Source organism: Chiloscyllium plagiosum, chromosome 13, assembly GCF_004010195.1.
Source record: "Chiloscyllium plagiosum isolate BGI_BamShark_2017 chromosome 13, ASM401019v2, whole genome shotgun sequence".
In the NCBI taxonomy this organism is placed as follows: domain Eukaryota; kingdom Metazoa; phylum Chordata; class Chondrichthyes; order Orectolobiformes; family Hemiscylliidae; genus Chiloscyllium; species Chiloscyllium plagiosum.
Window position 1 is genome coordinate 5836681 of NC_057722.1, and position 23030 is coordinate 5859710.

General features: G+C 41.2%; 1 long non-coding RNA gene across 1 annotated transcript; it reads left to right on the top strand.

Annotated features, from left to right (window-relative positions):
- The first annotated feature begins 6791 nt into the window (after positions 1 to 6791).
- Positions 6792 to 16695, top strand: LOC122555712. The gene is made up of 3 exons (XR_006313342.1): positions 6792 to 7191; positions 14675 to 14856; positions 16321 to 16695. It is a non-coding gene; the product is annotated as an uncharacterized LOC122555712 (long non-coding RNA).
- Positions 16696 to 23030: the final 6335 nt, after the last annotated feature.

The following is a 23030-nucleotide window of genomic DNA, read 5'->3' on the forward strand; positions in this document are numbered from 1 at the left end:
ATTTTTACTTTATAGTAATAAAGGTCAAAGCTATGACTTTGAACTTCACAGTTTAAATATTTATTTCCTTTTGTATCACTTCAGCTCCTAAAGGGTGTATTTTGTCTCTTTCAGTGCTACTTTTACAATTTGACTTCATTTTTCCCAGTGGGCTACATTGTCAGTACTTTGAGATTTTTGCCTTACTGGGAGATGACCCCTAACCCCAATGATATTCCCATCCCTCAGGGATACTGCATGTAAGACGTAAGACTGAAGCTGGAAACTTCTTGCAGCCACCAAATTTAGCAAGTGTGAGGATGGTTATTTGTCACAGAGAGAAAGGAGATACCGCTAGTCTGTTGGGAGGCTTAGTGAGGGGGTGAAATTCTCAATGTTGCCAAGGGAGCAGGGTGCTGATTATACTTAGCATGATAGCACAGCCCCCTTTGACTTTCGAACACTCCACAAGCTCCAGCATTTGATCAAAGCAGTGGCTAACGTCTCGCTATCTGAATCCAATATGCATTCGACTGTCACCCAATTCGCTAGTGAGGAGAAGTGTGTACGGTGGTGGGAATACTTTGCAAATTTCCACTTCTGATTTACCCTTACCTAGGCTGCTTGAAGTACAACTGCAAAAGGATAGAAAATCTTCCTGTGCTACAAGTAATTGTCTTAGTTAGAGCAGTATCCATGTGCTGTAGGAATAAGGCTGCCTTTGATCTGGTCGTGACACAATATTAGTACATGATATCAAAAGCCATGTCGCTATCAGTTCTCCACTTTGTCTTACACCCCTCTTTTTAAAAAAAAAGCTGCAGGGCAAGACAATGTGGCTCTGCCATTCAATCTACATAACACAACTGCTCCTTTAACTCCACATTCCTGCCTGATCCACAGACCTGAGATTTGTTGATGCCTGAAGGTTGACTGATTTCAGTTTTGAATGTACGCCACCTGGGCACCTGCAACTCTCTGCAGCTGAGAATTCCAAAGATTCACAATCCCAAGTGAGTAAATTTCTCTTCAACTCAGTTCCGAACGGTTGGTCCCTTATCGTGAGAGTGTGGCCCTCCAGCCAGAGGAAAAATCATCTATCTTGTCAAACCCTCTAAGAATTTCATATTTCAGATTCTAAATTCTAGAGAATATGGATTGATACTACTATTTTTTCCTTATCACAGGAGTTAATTTAGTGAAACATTTGTACCCCCTTTTAAGACCAATACCCTTCCTTGGGTATGGTCACCAAAACAGTGTTCAGCATTCCAGGTGTGATCTCTTTAAAGTGCTGTGTAATCAAATACTTCTTTACTGTTAACTGTTACTGTAAGAGAGTTGGGGTAAATACCATTTGCCTTCCTAATTTCTTGTTGCATCTGCATAATTGCCACTTCCATGATTCACCTTGCATATGAACATTTACTGAGCTTCTGTTTTCGAAACCATTGTTTTTACATTCTTTCCGCTAAAGTGAATAATGCAACACTTGCCCAGTATACTCTTTGCCAGTGCTGCACCCAGTGACATTACCAATCCACATTTTGCAGCCTCTTTGTCATCAGTTCATTTTCTCACCTAGCTTTGTATGGTTACCCAACTTTATTATAGTTGGTTCCCTCATTTAATTCACTAGTATAGATTTTTAAGTAGCTTAGTCTTGAGTTCTGTACTTGGACTGTAACTTAGTTACAGTGTGCCATCCTAAAATCATTCATTTATTCTGGACTTATTTTTGCCTATGGCTATCACAGATTGCCTTCAATTCTTACAGTCCTAATTTAGGAACCTGAAACCCTTCTGAAAATCCAGATGTATTTCTTAAATGGTTCCTTGTTATAATAGTTACTCCTTCAAAAAATGTTCTACTTCATATCAGACCTCGGACCTGTACCATTGCACTAGTTTATTTCCTTCCTGCAAAAATATTGTCTTCTATGCTATATGTCCTGTCGTAATGCCTCAGAGAATGTTAGAATTGCTAGATGTCTTTTTGTATGCTCCTTCTATTTCTAAAGTCTTTATTTTTTGTTTTGAGATCCTGGTCATTAGCAGCAAGCAACCGCTTTTAGGTTCAAGAATTAGCTAAAGCAATGCTTCCTGGTAATATTGTCCAAAACTGTGCTGCCAACTCAATGCTGTCAACTCTAGCAATGATTGTTTGAAGTCATTATAGTAATTGCGAATGAGCAGCCACAGTTATTATTGCTTTTCATAACTGCATATTGGGCTGTTGTATCTGTCCCAGAGACACTGCGTGCAGCAGGTTGTCAGATATATGTGCTGACACTGAAAAGTCTGATAAGCTACTGCACCAAAGCCGAGTACTTGAATAATGCAAATTAAATTGACTGATTTATGGGGGGTGTTAATGTGCAAAGTTGAATTGAATTCTGATGCTTCGTCCCTCCCTTGAGCCCGATCCATGGTTTGGGTTTCTTTAGACGTGATTTACTCTGTGAATCTCTTGACTAGTCTATCTCCATGGCACATTTACTTCACATCAGCCAAAACTCTGCTGCCTGTATTTCATCCCCATCAAAGCTGTGTCCAGTCTTTATTAAACCACACTAATAACTTATTCAAAGCCTTGTCCCCTTCTAATATCTGAGCCATTCAAATCCCAATTACATTTCTTTTAACTTCAGCCTCTTCCACCTTCATTCTGGTATGAGTAGGTTTGTTCTGAAAAATACCAAGAATGTGTGGGTGTAGACATAAGGGACGTTTTGACAGGCTGAGTTGCTTTTGGAAGAAGGGAAAAGCTGAGGGTTGACCTAAGTGAGGTCTTTAAAATTCTGAAAAGTTTTGATGGGTAGGTGGGAAGAGAATATCAGAGACCATGCGTGTAACAAAATATTCAAATCAGATATTCAGAAGATAAAGAAACTTCTTTATCCAAAGATCGGTAAGAATTGTCGAATCTCTATAGTGTGGAAACAAGCCATTCGGCCCACCAAATCTACACCAGCTCTCCAGATAGCATTCCACCCAGCCTCTTCCCTGCCCTATCCCTACACATCCTTGGCCAATGCAGACAATTTAGCATAGACAATCTTTTGGGCTGAGGGAGGAAACTCACACAAACATGGAGAATGTGCTAACTCCATATAGTTACCTGAGGCTGGCAATGAACCTGGGTCCCTGGTGTTGTGAGGCAGCGTGCTAGCCACTGAGCTGCCCCACTTGTTAGCATGGGATGATTAAAGTAAATCGTAAAGCTGTACTTGAAAGAAGGCTAGAAAAACGCGTGATGGAGACTGAATAGAGGATTATACTTCTAGGTTTCGATGAGGAAAGATGGAGGATCTCAAGGGTGGCATAACCCTACTGTGACCTGTTAAGCCAAATGGCCTTTGTGCTATTTATCCAGTGAATTGATATCCTATACAGAGACATTGAATTTGAATTCAATTAAAATCTGGAATCAAAAATCTAATGCTGTCAATTGATTTAAAGACCCATCCTCACTAATGTCCTTCAGGGAAGGAAATCTATCATCCTTACTTGGTCAGGCCTGCATGTGACTTCAGATCCACTGCAGTATGGCTGCCTTTTAACTGCCCTCTGAAACAGCCTGGCAAGCCACTCAGTTGTACCAACAGCTAGAAAATATTGAAAAATGAATGAAAGTGGACTAAGGAACAGAAGTGATGGTGGCAAAAACAGCTCTGTCAACCTTGCAAAGTCCTCCTTGCTAACATTTTGGGATTGTGACAAAATTGGGAGAGCTGTTTCCCAGACTAGGCAGGAAACAGCCTGATATGGTCATACTCAGAATCATTTGTCACCACGTCCCTGACACCACCACCAATGGATATGTCCTGTCCTACTGGCAGGACACAGCAGCACTGTGATAAACAGTAAGGAGGGAGTTGCCTGGGGCATTCTCAACCATGAATTCTGATGCAATCAGGTTATACATTGGCAAGGAAACCTCCATCTGGTTGACATGTACTACTGTGTTAAACAACATGTGAAGGAATCATTGTGTATGTCAAGGGGCCAGGACGTACTCTGGGTAGTGGATTTCAATGTCCACCATAAAGAGATGTTCAGCAGCAGCACTACTTCAGAAAGATCTAGCAAATCAAGACTGGGTATCCATGTGGCTTTGTGGGCCATCAACAGCAAAGTTGTACTCCACATAATCTGAAACCTCATGACCTGGCATTATCCCCACTCAATCATTACCATCAAGCCAGTGGATCAACTCTGGTTCAATGGAATATGCAGATGAGGAGGCCAGGAGCGGCACCAGGCAGACCCAGGAATGAGATGTCAACCTGGTGAAGCCACCAAACAGCATAAGTGGCAAGCGATAGACGGAGCTAAGCGATCTTACAGCCAATGGATCAGATCTAGGTTCTGCAGTCCTGCCTAATCTAGTTGTGAATGCTGGTGAATCATTAAGCAACTCACCGACGGTGGAGGCTCCACAAATATTCCCATCCTCAACGATGCAAGAGCCCAGTGTATCCGTGCAAAAAACAAAGGCTGAAGCATTCACAATAATCTTTAACCAAAAGTGCTGAATGGATGATACATCTCGGTGTCCTTAAGTGGTTCCCAGTATCACAGATACCAGTCTTTAGCCAAATTCGATTCACTCCACATGACATCAAGAAATGTTTGGAGGCACTGGATAATGCAAAAGCTGTGGACCCTGACAACATTACAGCACTAGTACTGCTCACTTGTACTCCAGAATTCGCACCACTGTTCCAGTAAAGTTTTAACATCCACATTTACCCAACAATGTGGAAAATTGCCCAGATATTTCCTGTCTACATAAAGCAGGACAAATCCAGCCCAGCTAATTATTGCCCCATCAGTCTCCTCTCGACCATCAGTAAAGTGATGGAAGGTGTCACCAACAGCGCTATCGAGCAGCACCTGCTCAGTGGCACCCAGTTTGGGTTCCCCCAGGGCCACTCAGCTCCTGACCTCATTACGGTTTTGGTTCAAACATGGATAAAAGAGCTGAATTCCAGAGGTGAGGTGAGAGTGACTATCCTTGACATCAAGGCTGCATTTGACTGGGCGTGGCATCAAGGGGCTCTGGCAAAACTGGAGTCAGCGGGATTGAGAGGGAGAGATCTCTCTGCTGGTTGGAGTCATTCCTGGCACAAGAAAGATGGTCATGGTTGTTGGAGGTCAGTCATCTCAGCTCCAAGACATCTCTGCAGGAGTTCCTTAGGTTGGTGTCCTAGGCCCAACCATCTTCAATTGTTTCATGAATGACCTTCCCTTCATCAAAAGGTCAGAAATGGGGATGTTCGTCCATGATTGCACAATGATCAGCACCTTTTGCAATATCGAAGCAGTCCATTTCCAAATGCAGCAAGATCTGGAAATATCCAGACTTGGGCTGACAAATGGCAAGTAACACTTGTACCTCAACAAATGCCAGGCAATGACTGTCTTCAACAAGAATTAATCTTATTACTAAATCTACTACTATCAACATCCTGGGGAGTTACCATTAACCAGAAATTGAAAGAGCCAAATAAATTATGTTGACTCCAAGAGCAAGTTAGAGGCTAGGAATACTGCAGCGATTAACTCACTCACCTCCTAACTCCCCAAAGCCTGTCCATCACCTATAAGGCACAAGTCAGGAGTACGATAGAATATTCCCCACTTGTTTAGATGGCTGCAGCTCCATAAATACTCAAGACCTTGACATCATCCAGGACAAACCAGCACACTTGATTGACACTACATTCATTCCCTCCACCAGTGACGCTCAGTAGCAGCAATCTGCACTATTTATTAGATGCATTGCAGAAATTCACCAATGATCCTTAGACAGCGCCTTCTAAATCTACAACCACTTCCATCTGGAAGAACAGGGGCAGCAGATATATGGGAACACCACCACCTGCAAGTTCCCCTGAAGCCACATACCACCCCGACTTGGAAATATATCGCCATTCCTTCACTGTTGCTGAGTCAAAATCCGAGAATTCCCTTCCTAAGGGCATTGCGGGTCAACTTACAACACATGGACTGCAGCAGGTCAAGAAGGCAGCTCACCACCACCTTCTCAAGGGCAATTATGGACAGGCCATGAATGCTTCAGTGACACCTGAAATAACTCCACCGAGGCCAGTATCGCATCACGAAGTCAGTCTTTATAGACAAGTGGAGAGTCCTTGACACTGATCCAGCTCCCTCAGAGCCAGCTCTCAGAGTGAACAGAATGTCTGACACTCCTGGTTTTTTGGTGTTTTTTTACAGCTGTTGTGCTTATTTTTCCCCAGTACCTGTGTTGCGTATGTGTCGATGCAGGACACAGTGAAAACACGATTTGTACAAATAACTCTATTGCTATTCCACCACCAGGAAAAACACCCCAGTGGCCAAGGAACCAGTGACAAGCCGGGGCAATGCATATGTGAAAGAAAAGGTGAAGGGGAGAGTAAGGATTAAATCAAGACAGTATTGAGGGGGGGTCATCCTGTTTATTTTATTATTTTTGAGTCATAGAGATGTACAGCTTCGGTTCAACCCATCCATGCCGACCAGATATCCTAACCCAATCTAGTCCCACCTGCCAGCACCCGGCCCATATCCCTCCAAACCCTTCCTATTCATATATCCATCCAAATGCCTCTTAAATGTTGCAATTGTACCAGCCTCCACCACCTCCTCTTGCAGCTCATTCCATACACACACCACCCTCTGCGTGAAAAAGCTGCCCTCCAGATCTCCTTTACTGTTTCTTTATTTTCTTAGAGTGAACAAAACCTCTCACACTCCTGTTTATTTTTTTTCTCTTTGCACTCCTGTTTATGTCTGTCAGCCTGGGCTCCCTGACTGGACCAGATTAAGAGCCCCAATCAGCGAACTCATATTCTTTGAGGTCCACCTGGCTGACCTTGTTATCATCACTTCAATATCCATCTCCCATGAATTAATTTAAAAACAAAACACTCCTGATTGGATAATTCCTGATAATCAGTCAAAAAGCACATTTTCCCACAGGGCAAATATATTAAAGTAATTGTGCAAGACTGGCTTTTAACTCCTTACGATTTTTTTCTTGCATTTCTTGCAGGTTAAACTTTAATTCCTCAAGATTTGGGAGTTGTATGTGCAATTGGTGATAAGTTCATAGCAGTCCAGGTCTTGACACTCAAGGATCAGAGTCACTAATCATGTTCAGCGATGATGAATTCCAATGTCAATGAGGCCTGACTGAAGGTAATATGGCTGGAGTCCTTTACTCAAGTGTTACAACAGGGACACAGACAGCCAAACCAAAAGAGCCTTTCCACCTCTGTAACACAGTAAAAATGAAACCTTCAAAGGCCATCAAAACGAACCCTGACTTTTTTGAATAATCAATCCCAGATTCTGTGAATAATCGATTTCAACAAAAGATTTACTGACAATACAGGAACTTTAGCAGAGAAAAATTATACAACAAATTAATCTAATTGGTGTTGATGTTTAAACTTCATAACATTTGCTTTCAGCCATATTCACACAAAGACAGACTGATTTAGTGATTAATAATTAAAAAAAAGTTCCATGAAAGCTGTGTCACATGTATACAGGGTCATTAAGAAGGCGTTTGGCATACTTGCCTTCATTGCTCAGACCATTGAGTATAGGATTTGGGATGTGATATTGTGATTGTACAGGATGTTGGTGAAGCTAGCTTTGGAGTACTGTGTACAGTACAGTATAAAACTCGGGCACGTTGTAGCTACAAAACATTGTGATGATGTCACAGGGAAGCTGTGAATGATTGGCTGGTAAGAAATCTGCACTAAGTTTGAAGAACGTAGCAGCAAAGTATTAAGAAATTAATTAACTCATAAGTTTTTATATAAATTAATAAAGTAACTAAGTAGAGATGGCTGGGCAGGTGGTGTGCTGTAGCTGTATGATGTGGGAGCTGCTAACCTCATTGTGAACTGCAGTGGCCACATCCACAGCAAGTGTTGGTTGCTGGAGGAACTCCGGCTCAAAGTTGATGATCTGGAATCTGAGCTTCAAACACTGCGGCACATCCGGGAGGGGGAGAGTCACCTGGATGCTTTCTTTCAGGAGATGGTCACACCTGGTAGATTAAGTATTTCAACAGCAGGGTATCACTGTAAATGAGGTAGGTAGGGAGATCCTGAGTTTAGAAACGGAGGAGCCTCTTCTCTTGACCTTTTCCAACAGGTATGAGGTACTTGCTCTGTGTGTGGATGAGGAAAAGGGCTGCGTGGAGGATGAGCCAGCTGACCACAGCACCATGATGTAGGAGGCCATTGCAGAGGGCGGTGCAAATAGACAAGTGGTGGTTACAGGGGATTCTATAATAAGGGGGACAGACAGTATCCTTTGTAAGCAGGATTGTGAGTCCCACATGACATGTTGCTTGCCCGGTGCCAGGGTGCAGGACATCTCTAACTGGCTTGAAAGAACATTGGAGCAGGAAGACAAGGAATCAGTTCATGTGATCCACATTGGGACAAACAGCATGGGCAAGTCTAGGAAGGAGGATCTGTTTGGGGATTATCGACCCCCACTATGAATGATATTAAGGAATATAATATCCAGATTACTACCCAATCCATGTTCAAATTGGTTTAGGGATAAGAAAATTAGGGAAGTAAACACATGGCTAAGGCAGTGGTGTGGGAAAGAGGGTTTCCATTTCATGGGGTATTGGCATTAGTTTTGATGGGACGGTCTCCAACTGAACACAAGGTCTTTAACTCATGAATTGGAGGGGTAGGGTAAACGACAGGAAGTATGATGGTAAATGAAAAGGAAATCAGCAGGTTAGCATGTGTGCAGGAGGGTTTAACTACATTGCAGACTGAAAGAAGTAAAAAGGAAAGATAACTCAAGAGGTACTATTAATGGAGATGTTGGAATTCATAAAGAAGGTACAAAAACTAGCATTCGGACACTTTACCTGAATGCTCGAGGCATCTACCATACAAGGTGGATGAGGTAATTATTGCGAATGAATATGATTTAGTAGCCATTCTGGAGGATGGTCACGCCTGGGAGTTAAACATCCAGGGATGTCAGACTATTTGGAAGGACAGACAGGGAGGTAAGGGAGGTGCTGTAGCTCTGACATTCAAGGATGACAGGGTGGTGAGAGGGGATATAGGTTCTATGGAGAATAAGATTTAATCCATTTGGGTGGAATGAAGAAAAAGTCACTGATAGGCGTAGTCTATAGGCTCTGGATTAGTGGTGCTGGAAGAGCACAGCAGTTCAGGCAGCATCCAAGGAGCTTCGAAATCAACGTTTCGGGCAAAAGCCCTTCATCAGGTTTCCAGCATCTGCAGTCATTGTTTTTACCTCGTAGTCTATAGGCCACCAAATAATAATACATTGGGCAGGCGATAAACAAAGGAATAACTAATGCTTGTAAAAATGGAATGGCAATTATCATGGGGATTTGAATCTATATGTCGATTGGTAGAAAGGTCAGTCAGGGTAGTCTTGAGGAGAAGTTCATTGAATATATCCATGATAGTTTTCTTGAACAGTGTGTAATAGAACCGATGAGGGAGCAAGCTATCCTAGATCTGATCCTGTGTAATGAGACAGGAATAATTAATTATGTCATTCTTAGAGATCCTCTTGGAAGGAGCGATGTTGCGGTTGAATTTAGATTACAGATGGAAAGTGCAAAGATAAAACCCAATACCAGGGTCCTGTGCTTAAACAAAGGAGATGAGCAATAGGATGAGGGAGGAGTTGGCTAAAGTAGACTGTAAGCAAAGACTTTATGGTGGAACAGTTGACGAACAGTGGAGAACTTCCAAAGCAATTGTTCAAAGTGCTCAGCGAAAGTAAGTACCAGTGAAAAGGAAGGACTGTAGGAAAAGGGGTAATCTGCCATGGGTGTCTAAGGAACTAAAGGAGGCTATCAAATTGAAAGAGAAGGCATACATAGTAGTATGATCAGCGGGAAATTAGAAGATTGAGAAAGCTTTAAAGGTCAACAGAAAGCCACGAAAAGAACTATAAAGAAAAGTAAAATAGATCATGAGAATAAACTAGCTCAGAATATAAAGACAGATAGCAAAAGTTTCCATAAATATATAAAACAGAGTGGCTAAAGTAAACATTGGTCCTTTAAAGGATGAGAAGGGGCATTCAGTTATGGGATATGAGGAAATGGCTGAGGCATTGAACAGGTATTTTTATATCGGTCTTCACAGTGGAGGACACTAATAACGTGCCAGTAAGTGACAAAGAGACCAAGGTAGTGAGGATCTGGTAATAATCATTATTCTGAAAGAGGTAGTGTTGGGCAAGCTAATGGAGCTAAGGATAGACAAGTCTCTTAGCCCGGATGGAATGAATCCCAGAGTGTTAAAAGAGTTGGTAGGAGAAATAACAAATGCACTTGTAATTTTCCAAAATACACTGGACTCTGGGGTAGTCCCAGCAGCTTGGAAACAGCAAATGTTATGCCACTGTTTAAAAAGGGAGATAGACAAAATATGGGGAAATTATAGACCAGTTAGGTTAACTCCTGTAGTGGGGAAAATGCTTAGGTCTAATATCAAAGAAGAAATAGCAAGGCATCTAGATAGAAATTGTCCAGTTGAGCAGACGCAACATGAGTTCATAAACGGCAGATCATACTTAAATAATTCTACAAAGAGATTATGAACATGGTGGACAATGGGGACCCAGTAGATGTGGTGTACCTAGATTTCCAAAAGCCATTTGACAAGGTGCCACACAAAAGATTGCTGCATAAGGTGAGGATGCAAGGCGTAACAGGCAATGGATTAGCATGGATAGAGGATTGTTAACCAATAGGAAGCAAGGAGTGGGAATAAATGAGTGCAATCAGTAACTAGTGGTGTGCCTCAGGGATCACTGTTGGGACCACAATTACTCACAATTTACATCGATGATTTGGAATTGGGGACCACGTGTAGTGTGTCAAAGTTTACGGATGACACTAAGATGAGTGGTAGAGCAAAGTGTGCAGAGGACTGTGAAACTTTGTAAAAGGACACAGATAGTTTAATTGGATGGGCAAAGGTCTGGCAGATGGAGTACAATGTTAATAAATGTGAAGTCATCCATTTCGGTAGGAGTAATAGTAAAAAGGACTATTACTTGAATGGTAAAAATTGCTGCTGAGCAGAGGGTCCTGGGTGTCATTATGCATGCAGGGAGGTTATGTTGCAGCTGTATAAGGTGCTGGTGAGGTCACATCTGGAGTACTGGGTGCAGTTTTGGTCTCTTTACTTGAGAAAGGATGTACTGCCACTGGAGGGGGTGCAGAGGGGGTTCACCAGGTTGATTCTGGAGTTGAAAGGGTTGGCTTATGAGGAGAGACTGAGTAGAGTGGATTATATTCATTGGAATTTAGAAGAATGAGGGGGGATCTTATACAAACATATAAAATTATGAAGGGAATAGATAAGATATAAGTAGACAGGATATTTCCACTAAAGGGTAAAACTAGGACAAGAGGGTATAGCCTCAAAATTAGGGGGAGCAGATTTAGGACTGAATTGAGAAGGAACTTGTTCACCCAGAGGGTTGTGTATCTATGGAATTCCCTGCCCAGGGAAGTGGTTGAGGTTTCCTCAGTAAATGTTTTTAAAGCTAAGATAGATAATTTTTTGAACAGTAAAGAAATTAAGGGTTATGGCAAGAGGGCGGGTAAGTGGAACTGAGTCCATGAAAAGATCAGTCGTGATCTTATTGAGTGGCGGAGCAGGCCTGAAGGGCCAGAAGCTCCTGGTTCTTATGCTCTTATGTACAGTTCTGGTCGCCCTGCTATAGGAAAGATGTTGTTAAATTGGAGACAGTCCAGAAAAGATTTATGAGGCTGTTGCTGGGACTGGAGGGCATGAGGTATAGGAGGTTGAGGGTGACTTTGTGAAGGTTTATAAAATCATCAGGGGCATATATAAAGTGAATAGCAAAGGTCTTTTCCCAAGGATAGGGGAGTTCAAAACTAGAGGGCATATTTTTAAGGTGAGAAGAGTAAGATTTAAAAGGGACATGAGGGGCAACTTTTTCACACAGTGTGGTTTGTGTATTGAATTGGATTAGCTTTATTGTCACATACTCAAACGAGTACAGTAAAAAATTTTGCTAAGATACCAAGGTAGAGATATTCAGGATCAAATTCTTAAGAAATAAAAAAAATTTGAAAGATGAAGAAATAAATAGTCTAGCATTAGAGGCCACAGGAATACGTTAGAAAAATAAAGAAGTTAAAAAGTTCAGAGTATCAGTCTTTCTGACCCAGTCCATGCCAGCACCTAGCCTCAAGGGAGACCTCCACCATCTCGCTGCTGCCTGTGCTGGACCCACCAATGCAGGAGTTGCCCCACTTTAGGCACCATGTCTTCACCCCTGGGCCCACTTTGCTGACACCGTTGACCGCGCACTCGCCCCACTGCCAGGCCAGGCCACTGCCGAGCCACGAGTCCCACTTCAGCTGCAGATGTTGCCCTGCCAGTGCTGCCATCTTGGAGAATCCGCTGGTGCTGGTGCTGCCATCACCGATTGCTGGAGGAGCTTTGCTGGCACCGGCCCCGAACGCCGGGAGAATGACCCTGCTGCCACAGGCTCCGAATGGCGGGAGAATGCACTTGCTGCTGATGCCACCGGACCTGAATACCAGGAGGATGACCTGGCAGCCACTGGCCCTGGTATATGGATTGAACTGCGTAAGAAAGTGGTAGACGCAGGTACAGTTTCAACATTTAAAAGACATTTGGACAGGTACAGGAATTGGAAATGTTTAAAGGAACATCGGCCAAACGCAGGCAAATGGGAGACTAATTCAGTTTAGGGAAATTTGGTCGGCATGGATGGGTTGAACAAAGAGTCTGTTTCCGTGCTGTTCTGACTTTGAGACTCTGTGGTCACATTACTTGAGTGGTTTTCACGGTGTATTGTTCCTTTGGCATAGATGATTGTTTCTTCAATGATTTCCCGAAGATGTTGATCAGGGACACCCTTTCTGTTCTCTCAGAGGAAGCCAGTGAAACTTATAACTTAGTTTCTCTTCTCTGAACTTCCAATAGCTGATAATGGGAGGTTCAGCAGTCAGCTTTCAAACCTTCATGCTGTAGCATCAGTAGCCAAAGTCCTTCTCCCAATAAATCCAATTCAAAACTCTGGCCTTTCCCTGTCAGACTGACCATCTGCCCCATGACGTTATCATTCAACCTCTACCAAGTGCTTCTCTGTAGGTCTCTCCCAGACTTGCTAGAACCAATTCCCAAGTACTGACCTTGTTGATGCCAAATACCTGCTATCTGGTTAAACATACTGGTCTCTCCGCTGTTGAAAAGTCCATGGAATTCCTCTGATAAAGAATCAACCTGTGATTAACTTGCTACTGCTTGGAGTTCAAAGGTCATCCTCATCCCACAGTTTTCAGTTGACAGCTTTGAACTAAAATTGATAAAAATTCATAAAATAAAATATGAAAAATCAACAAGGATTGAGAGGTCAAGGACAAAGATTCAGAGGTCAAGTCACTGGCCACAGATTGAAGCTTGGTGAGGGTAGGCAGAAGAATCTAAGAGAAGTAGAGTCAGTTTAAAGACTCAGCATACCTATTTGTAGATAAAGATAAAATCTTGTTTCTTATATGATACTCAACTAATGTCTCAAAATACGTTTCAGACACTAAAATGCTTTTGAAGTTTAGTCATTGCTGTAATGTAGTAAAGACAACCAATTTGCACACAGGAATTGCCTCTACAATCAATGTGATCATGACCAGGTAATCTGATGTGGATTGAGAGTTGCACATTGGCTATGGTGCTGGGATAACTCCTCTGCTGTAATTTGAAGGAGTGTCATCAGATCTGTTGCAGCCACCTGAACAAAAAAAGGTTAAAAAACACACAATGCCAGGTTAGTGTCTAACAGGTTTATTTGGAAGCACTAGCTTTCAGAGCGCTGCTCCTTCATTAAGGATCAAGGAGCAGTGCTCTGAAAGCTAGTGCTTCCAAATAAACCTGTTGGATACTAACCTGGTGGTGTGTGATTTTTAACTTTGTACACCCCAGTCCAATACCGGCTCCTCCAAATCAAAAGGATGGTTCATAGCATCATCTGAAAAGGGCACTTCTGACACTGTCGTACTCACTCAGTATTGTGTTGGAATGTCATTCTTGATGTTTGCGTTCAAATACCAGAGACGCGTTATTTTTCTGATCAGTGTTTTTGAGGAATATTTGGATTGCATTTGTTTTTTATTCCCAAGTACCATGACGCTGACTCCTCCCCTGCTCCATAGACACAGACAGACACAAACATATTTTTGTATTTCTCAGAAGTGTTATAATCCACTGAGGGTAACTCGAGTGGCACTGTAAGTTGTGACATGCTATATTAGAGAAACATGAATCGTCTGATTATTGAAGGATCACTTATTTCAATGTGCTGGGTCAAGCAATTCACTTTTATCAGCTGCCTAGTTTTTCTGGAAATGAAGGTATGATAATTTTTCAAATGGAAATGTGTTAATAATTCTAAATCCTTTGTCAGGGCAGTACATGTGAAATTTCCAGCACTATTAAAATAGGTTAAGAGTTTGGTTAGTTTTTAAAGGTGAATTTCAGGACAGATCTAGATTATCTAAGGAAATGAAGCAGTAGGGGGTCAGCGGAGAGGTTATATTTCTGTTCCTCAAAGTGAGTATTAAACCTTTATCCTTTTTCCTCAGGTCTCACTCTTCAATAAGCTGCCCTGAGGAAATCTCAAGTGCGTTCCATTTTGTGTTGCTTCCTTCATGTCTATCCTTTATCATCTCTTTTATTTACAATTTCAATTCCGGACCTTTTATCTCAAGACTCGTGTATTCCGTTCTGGGCACCACACATCAGGAAGGACATATCTGTATTGAGAGTGAGTGTAGATTCACCAGAATGATATTGTGGCTAAAACGGTTAAATTATGATGATAGGGTGCATTGACTTGGCTTGAGTTCCCTTGTAGATGATTACAGATGGTCTGGTTGAAGGAACTATCATTTAATTTGTAGGATTTGCTTGGCATGGGCAGACAGCTAGTAGGCAGTTTAGAATAACATTGACAGTACAGCTGTCTCATTATGAAATCACTGATGAAGGGCTTATGACCAAAATGTCACCTTTCCTGCTCCTCGGATGCTGCCTGATCTGCTAAGCTTTTCCAGCACCACACTTGTTGACATTGACAGTGCAGCTGTCTCATTGTAAAATCACACCCTAAACTGACCTTTGAATAGCTGAGCATGCTAACTCAAGAAGAAGGTTAGAAAGATTGAAGCTGTTAGCTCTGGTGGATGAATATAGACCACAAGGACATAACCCTAAAACTAGAGCTAAGCCATTCATGTTACAATCCACTTCCTCATGCAAAGGATAATGGAAATTTGCATCTCTTTGCATTCCCTCAAAAATAATGTTGAGGCTGAAGGTCAATTGAAAATATCAACATTGGGGTTTACGTTTTGCTTGGAAAGAGTGTTAAGGGATGGAAACAAGGTGTTGGAAACAGAAACTTCGAATATTTTTAAAGTAGTGATAGAATCTTGGTAAGAAAAGGGGTGAAGGATTATCAGGGGTAGCAGGAATGTAGATTTGAGCTTTACAGTTAGATCAGCCATGATCTTATTAAATGCTGGAGGAGAGCTGTGGAAAACAATTGGGGGTGAGAGAATCCACCCATCATTTTTAATGATCAGTGGACAGTGCCCAATTCTGTGAAAATCCAGTCCTACAATTCAAATCGACTTTGCTGGCTATCATTATTTGGGATGTCCACCCATGACAGCCGCTGCAAGTCTTTACTTTCTCTCATAGGTGAACTCAAATCTATTTTGAACGAATAGATGTTTGAAATATAAACTTTGAGAACAATGAAGTGCTGTCAAACAAACTTGGGGTTAGCTCCCACATTGATGCTTTGTTCAGAGGGTTTCTCTCATACCCACACTACTACTGCTCTGACAGTCCTGGTTTCTATTTATCCTCTCTGAAAGCACAACCTTTAAAACAAGTTTCTTCCAACCTGTGAAACCCACATAATCTAGAGGGCACATCAAAGATATCAGAGATATGAGTTGAGCTAAGATGAGGTTGGGGTTTCAGGATACAGGAGCTATGAGGGACCCACAAGCCATGGTTTCAGTGAATAAACCAGCTATGTAAGGCATTGCTGAGTCACAGAGATACATATTTTTAACGGTCTGACTTGCAGCTGGGGTCAGAGTGGGATAGAAAGTGTGGAATAATCAATGGTGGGAACATGAGTGGAGCTTGAGGAAGAAAGTCTTGTTTGTTAATTCCACCCGAGTCAGAGCATTTAAATAGAGAATCTTTCTGTCAGGTGGACTCGGTTGTGAAACCATCCCTGGGTGAACAGCTTGCCTGCAACACCATGTGGGCTCACGCACAAAGAATGGCTCTTCTTCCAGTATACAATACATTCCAGAGGAATTCATCATGCAACAAAATGAAGATATTCTCTCAATGAAATGGCATCACAGATAAATATTAATTTGGATGAATTTGGTAAATAGATGGTCACCTCTGTGGAGTGGAGAAAGAAGCACTCTCGGTGAGAGAGCTGTCAGAAAACATCAGTTGCAAAGATGGCTGATATGAAAAGTTTATGAAAAAAGTTGCATACCCATTAAAATTTATTATGAACCAAAATGAATCCCAGAGAGTCAAAGGTTCAAATGTTTTGACGAAATCAAGAGCTGAGATGGTTCTTAGGCTTATTCTAATAGTCTAAGTTACTCCTGTGATGTAGAAACTGTGAACTTTCCACCCTTCAAGGATATGGGATAGCCACTGCCAGTACATAACACATAATAAAAGCATTGCATAGAAGATACAACTAAATCATTTCAAGGCTGTAATCTAATCTGATGTCTCTGCTGGTTCTTCACATCAGTGATTGATGATAGTCTCAGAATACCATTAAATTACTGGATTGGAATCACTCCAAGGTATGCATTATGCTGTAATAATTTTATTTTGTTTAATTTATTATATAAGATGGCTTGACATGTTTGGTGATTCTGCTGTGATGTAGCTGGTTGCTTTAATCTTGTACACTTGTGAAAAAGAATGCAGCCAGAGGCAACACTGCTGACAGTATATGTCCCCAAAACTGATGGTTGCTGCAAAGTCTGACCTATGGCATTTCCATTTCGCTAATGCACGCCCCCAGATCTGTGGCATTTGATGTGCAACTCTGCAATTGGACCATGATCATAATTCTAAGGAACATGAGAAAGAGAGAGAGATTGCACGTGTTCCATGTGAGGATTTAATGTGTGTGTTTGAATTTGAAACAGCAGGTACAAAATTAACAATGGAGTCCTGACAGCATCTAATGGAACTGTTATTATTAATAATTGGAAGTATTGTGAACTGTGAGGAGACTATTGTTACACTTCAAAAGAACATGGACAGGCTGTTGGAATGGGTAGATATGGTAGTTAAATGCACAGTTAACACAGAGGAATTGTAAAGGGATAGAGAGGAAGTCCATTATAACGTGGATGTTGAGTGTCCAAGAAGTGAGCTTGCATTACAGCTGGACTGTGTTATTGATAAACTCCTACTTTTTCCTATTTTTAACGAGCAAAGTGAAAATTTAAATAAAGATTTACCTCTTTTGGTAGCCATGAGACTCTTCACAATAAGCATTTAACTACGTTATTACAGACCTTTACTGGACATTTTGGTAAATATTTTTGAGAAAGGTTCTTGAGATGGGTTCTATCGGAGGGTTTAGTGTGAGTGTGTTTGAATTTGAAACTGCAGGCACAAAATGAACAATGGGCTTGGGTCCTCACAGTGTCTATTTGCCCAAGAATAAATTAATGAAGCAGAAGTAGTTCTTCCTTTAGGAAGGTGAAGGTTGAGAGGAGATTTGACAGTTGTTCAAAATCATGAGGGGCCCCAACAGAATATAAAAAAGGAGAAATTGTTCTCAATGGCGAGTGTCAAAAATCAGGGGACACCAATTCAAAGAAATGGCAAAAGAAGTAGTGGTGACATGAGGGAAAATGCTTTTATGTTGTGGTTTGATAGCATCTGGAATACACTGCCTGAGAATGAGGTGGAGGCAGATTAAATTACTCTCAAATGGGAATAGGATAATTGTCTGAAGAGAAAAAACATACAGGGCTACAGAGAAAAAGTGTGGGACTAGCTGAGTAATTCTTAGAGGGCTGACATATACAGAACATTCAGTCTCTCTACTAGTGATGCTCAGTAGCAGCAGTGTGTATCATCCACAAGATTCTGTGCAGCAATACATAAAGGCTCCTTCCACACCTTCTAAACTCATGACCCATCACCTAGTACAAAGGCAGCAGACACATGGGAACAACACCAGTTTACATTGCCCTCCAAGACACACATCATCCTGACTTGGAAATATTTTGAATCATTGTTCCTTCACTTTAGCTGGGTCAACGTCCTGGAGCTCCTTCCCAATAGCGCTGTGGGTGGCCCTACAATCCAAGGACTGCAATGGTTTAAGAAGGCAGTTCATCCCCTTCTTCTCTTGGACAACTAGGGATGGGAAATAAATGCTGGACCACCTCACATCCTATGAACAATTTTTTAAAAAACTCTGTGCTGTAACTGTTCTATGGTTGTATAACTAAGAGTTAGTCTGGTTATCTGGTCTACTTGTCGTGATAGCTTTAGATTTGGGATCTCAGATGAAGAGTTTGTCATTCTCTTCAAACTTTTAAAATTGGATGCAATACCCACATGACTGGGTGGGTAAAGACTTCTAAATCACTCCTATTGGTGGAGACAAGTGGGTTTAGGCTTTTTAACTGATTCCAATTTTAACTAACAATTGTTTTACCATTGCTTTGCCCTGGCATCAACTCAGACATGGTTTGGTAGTTAATTATTTGGAAATAAAGATCTGCTTTGGTTGGATTCTAGGTGGAGTACCACATCTAAGGAAGAATAAACTGACCTTGGAGGGGTACAGCACAGATTTATCAAGATGATACTGGGCCTTAAATGGTGAAATTATGAGAATCAGGTGCAAGAATGTGACTTGAACACCTGGGTTTACAAAATTAAGAGGTGATCAGAAAGGTAGATAAAAACCTACAGCATGGAAGGAGATCATTCAGTCCATTGTGTTGTGACTGGGTTTCTAATGTGTTAAAAAAGGGATTTTAATTCTTAAAAAAAAACAAGAATTGCTGGATAGATCGACAGAAGCTATTTCCTCTGGCAGGGGAATCTACAACAAGGGGAAACCATCTTAAAATTTGAGCCAGATCATTCAGGAATGAAATCAGTTTGCTGTTTTTTTACTCAAAGGAACTCTTAACATTTCTCCATAAAAGTACGATGGTCCTGGGGATCAAATTAACATTCCAAGATTATAAGATCAATAAGTTCTGTTAGGCAAGAACATGAAGTAATTTGGAGCAAAGTATGATTAACCGTAAGCCAAATGAATGGTGAAGCAGGTCAGAGGGTCTAATTAATCCACCTCTGTTCCAATTACATCTTATCTTCAATGTCGAACGACTTAAGTGATTTCTCTTGATTTATTTTGTGACCAAGGAAACTTGCTTCTTTCAGGTTGTCTTTGTACTGTTGAGAGTTTCCTGAGGCAAGACATGATTGGTTGTCTGCCTGCCCCTGTTTTTAGCTGCACGTTTCCACCCAGAACCATGTGTATGTTAGGCCAAGGTTAATAAGTTGACCTTGACAAATATGGACTCGTGCCACCTGGCCTGCACCTAAGTGAGCTGGAGAAATTAGTATGATCTGTCTCCTGCACAATTCTGTTCCTATTATGTAAACTGTGTTTTAAAATATTTTCTAACCAACATGTCAGAGATTATATTACACACCTCTGGAGCAGGTCTCTGGGCTCAAATGGAAGGACACTACTTCTGCACCATAAAAATGCTTCCATTGTAATTTTACCCACCTGAGATGGGGAGTTAAGTGGCTGAAATTAGTAAAATAATTTCACTTGTGAAGAGCAGCAACAGCATAGTCCTTCCAGAAAATCTATTTAAGTATCCATTCTTGACAACTCAATTTTTTTGTCCACTGTCAAAGCTACACATTCTCTGTCAACAGTTTGACGGGGAAACCACACAGAGAGCTTTAGCATTAAGGCTTTGTCTCATGGTTTGGAAATGTTGAAATTAAGGACAGGGAGAGATAAAGAAGTTTTTTTTTTAATCAATTCCGGTCAATTCAGTACTATTTTGAGATGCAGCCACAGTTGTAATGTGGGCAACACGACAGCAAATTTGTACATGGCAAGTTCCCACGAACAGCAAACTCTTAAATATGCATGATGTGTGGATAGATTTTGATACATTTGATGGTTATTCCATAAAACATATAATGGAAATTTAATAGGCCATATTCAAGATTGAAAAATATCTATTGGGAAATCCCAAACTCAGCATTTGCCTTTAAATCGGTGAACTGTGCTAAATTGTTGAATGTGGACAGACATGTTAACTAGAGGTAGATTTCCAGAAAGAAGTACAAATATCTGAAGCCTTCAAAATAAATTCTGGGACAACATTCATCCCTGGTGGACTTCCTGGCTTAAGTGTCACATAGAAAATGGAAGATTTGCTTGTGGCAACAATGCTACAGCACTCAGATACGGGCTTAAAGTATTGAAATGAGAGTCTTAACTAAAACAGTGAGGTCATGATACATTTAAATACCCATGCAGCTTGAAGCATCTGTACAGACTTGGTCATCGAAACAACAACCACCACTTCCTCCACCACCATCTCCACCTTCTGTGACACTGAAGAATAAGGCTGTACTGTGTAAACCCTTGACTCAGAATAAGGGCATTTCCTGTAAACCTGAAATGAAGTCCAAAGGATGTTAAACAGGTAAATTATCAGGATGAAGGGAAATTGTTGTTATTCATGATTATAAAGCCAATTGAATTAATTTGCTGTATATTTGTTGAATTATTTTAAAAGCATTTCAAAGAAACATTAGCTTCTAATTGGCCAGTGTTGGCAGGTGAGACCACATTGGGCTGAGATATCTGGTAAGCATGGATGAGTTGGACCAAAGGGTCTGTTTCCGTGCTTTACATCTCTATGACTCTATGACACGATCTAGGGAACTATCACTGAAGACTGAATTAGGGTTTTATATGGTACTCAAAATACCATTCTGCAATGAAAGGTCCTAATGGAACAATACAGGTTTTCAAGTAATGTACAATGGGAGGTTGGAAAGGAGAAGGTGAAGGTACTGATTGAACAGAGGGAATGCATTGCAAGAGGCTTCAGCCTGGGAATGAATGTTTCAGTCACAAATTCATTCAATTCAATCCACATTCACAATGTGTGGAGTGGATTGGTTAAAATGTTACCTAGATCTTTCAATACTAAAGTTAAGGAATTTGAATGTTCCACTTTCTTCAGATCTGGGATGACTATGTGCTGAAGTTATTTGAAAAGGTGTTGATTCCCTGTAACACAGCTGGGCTAAACTATTTTATCAGCACAGGTATAGAGTGAAAGACCCTTACTGGTGGGCAGGCTGAGCACGAAAAAGGCTCAAATGAACATTTAAATGGAATATAATAAGGAAACCGTTTTGGAAAGTCAGTAGTTTAGCAACTTATACAATCCAGATATTATTTTAATTCTTTAAAAAAAAAACTAATTTTGCTAATCAAAATACTAAGCAGGTATTGTTGATAGTGGGAGATAGCAGTTTAAAGGTTAAAGAAAAGGCTAATTGTTTTAAAATGACATCAGCAGTTAGCCCATCCATCCTTTCACAAGGCTGCAGTAGTAACGGACAATGAGCATACTAAATCTGCAGAAAAGATCAATGATAAATATAACATCTGTAAAAGAAAATGGAAGGGCATGACCAATAGCAAAATACCTTGACAAAGTTGTGGCAATGGGCTTGAAAGTATTGGATAAAAAAAAATAGTCATAGTTGTAGAAATCTATGTGAATAGAGGTCATAGTTTGACAAGGACAAAGATTATGGAACAGATAGAAAATATAACAAGGAGCAAAAACTCTTACTATTGAGAATTTTTATTGTCTACCAACAAATCAAAAGGAAACTTAATAAAAAATCCAAAAAGCAGTTAGATACGTAAAAAGAATTTGCTGCATATATGGAGGTACTAGATAGAAAACAGGCAAACTGATAACACAGATGGATGTATACAGAAAAAGTTCTCTCTAATGCGATAGATATGGCTAAAGCCAAGCTAATAGCTTATGGTTTTGAAGAGAAACTGGATGACCAAGATATTAGAGTAGACTCCCCAAGCTCTTTTTCTACAGGGAGGGTGTAGGAGTTCTCAATTAGATCCATCTTGCTGAAAATAGGTTGCATTCAGCTGAAAGCAGACTTAACAATGTTGTACTGATACCACAAAGGCAAATTAGCAGGCATCTTTGTGACTTTTTGTAGAAAGATTCTATGGATTTTGATTTGATAGTATGATAAATAAAACAGGGACAATTTAAGATTGGAAGTCAACTTCAGAAGCCTTTAACTATATATAGAGTTAGACATTAAGCAGAATAAGGAGAAAGTGAGGACTGCAGATGCTGGAGATCAGAGCCGAAAATGTGTTGCTGGAAAAGCGCAGCAGATCAGGCAGCATCCAAGGAGCAGGAGAATTGACGTTTCGGGCATAAGCCCTTCTTCAGGAATCAGGAAAGTGAGCCAAGCAGGCTAAGATAAAAGGTAGGGAGGAGGGACTTGGGCGAGGGACGTTAGGAATGCGATAGGTGGAAGGAGGTTAAGGTGAGGGTGATAGGCCAGAGTGGGGGTGGGCGCGGAGAGGTGAGGAAGAAGGTTGCAGGTTAGGAAGGTGGTGCTGAGTTCGAGGGTTGGGACTGAGACAACGTGGGGGGAGGGGAAATGAGGAAACTGGAGAAATCTGAGTTCATCCCTTGTGGTTGGAAGGTTCCTAGGCGGAAGATGAGGCGCTCTTCCTCCAACTGTCGTGTTGCTATGGTCTGGCAATGGAGGAGTCCAAGGACCTGCATTTCCTTGGTGGAGTGG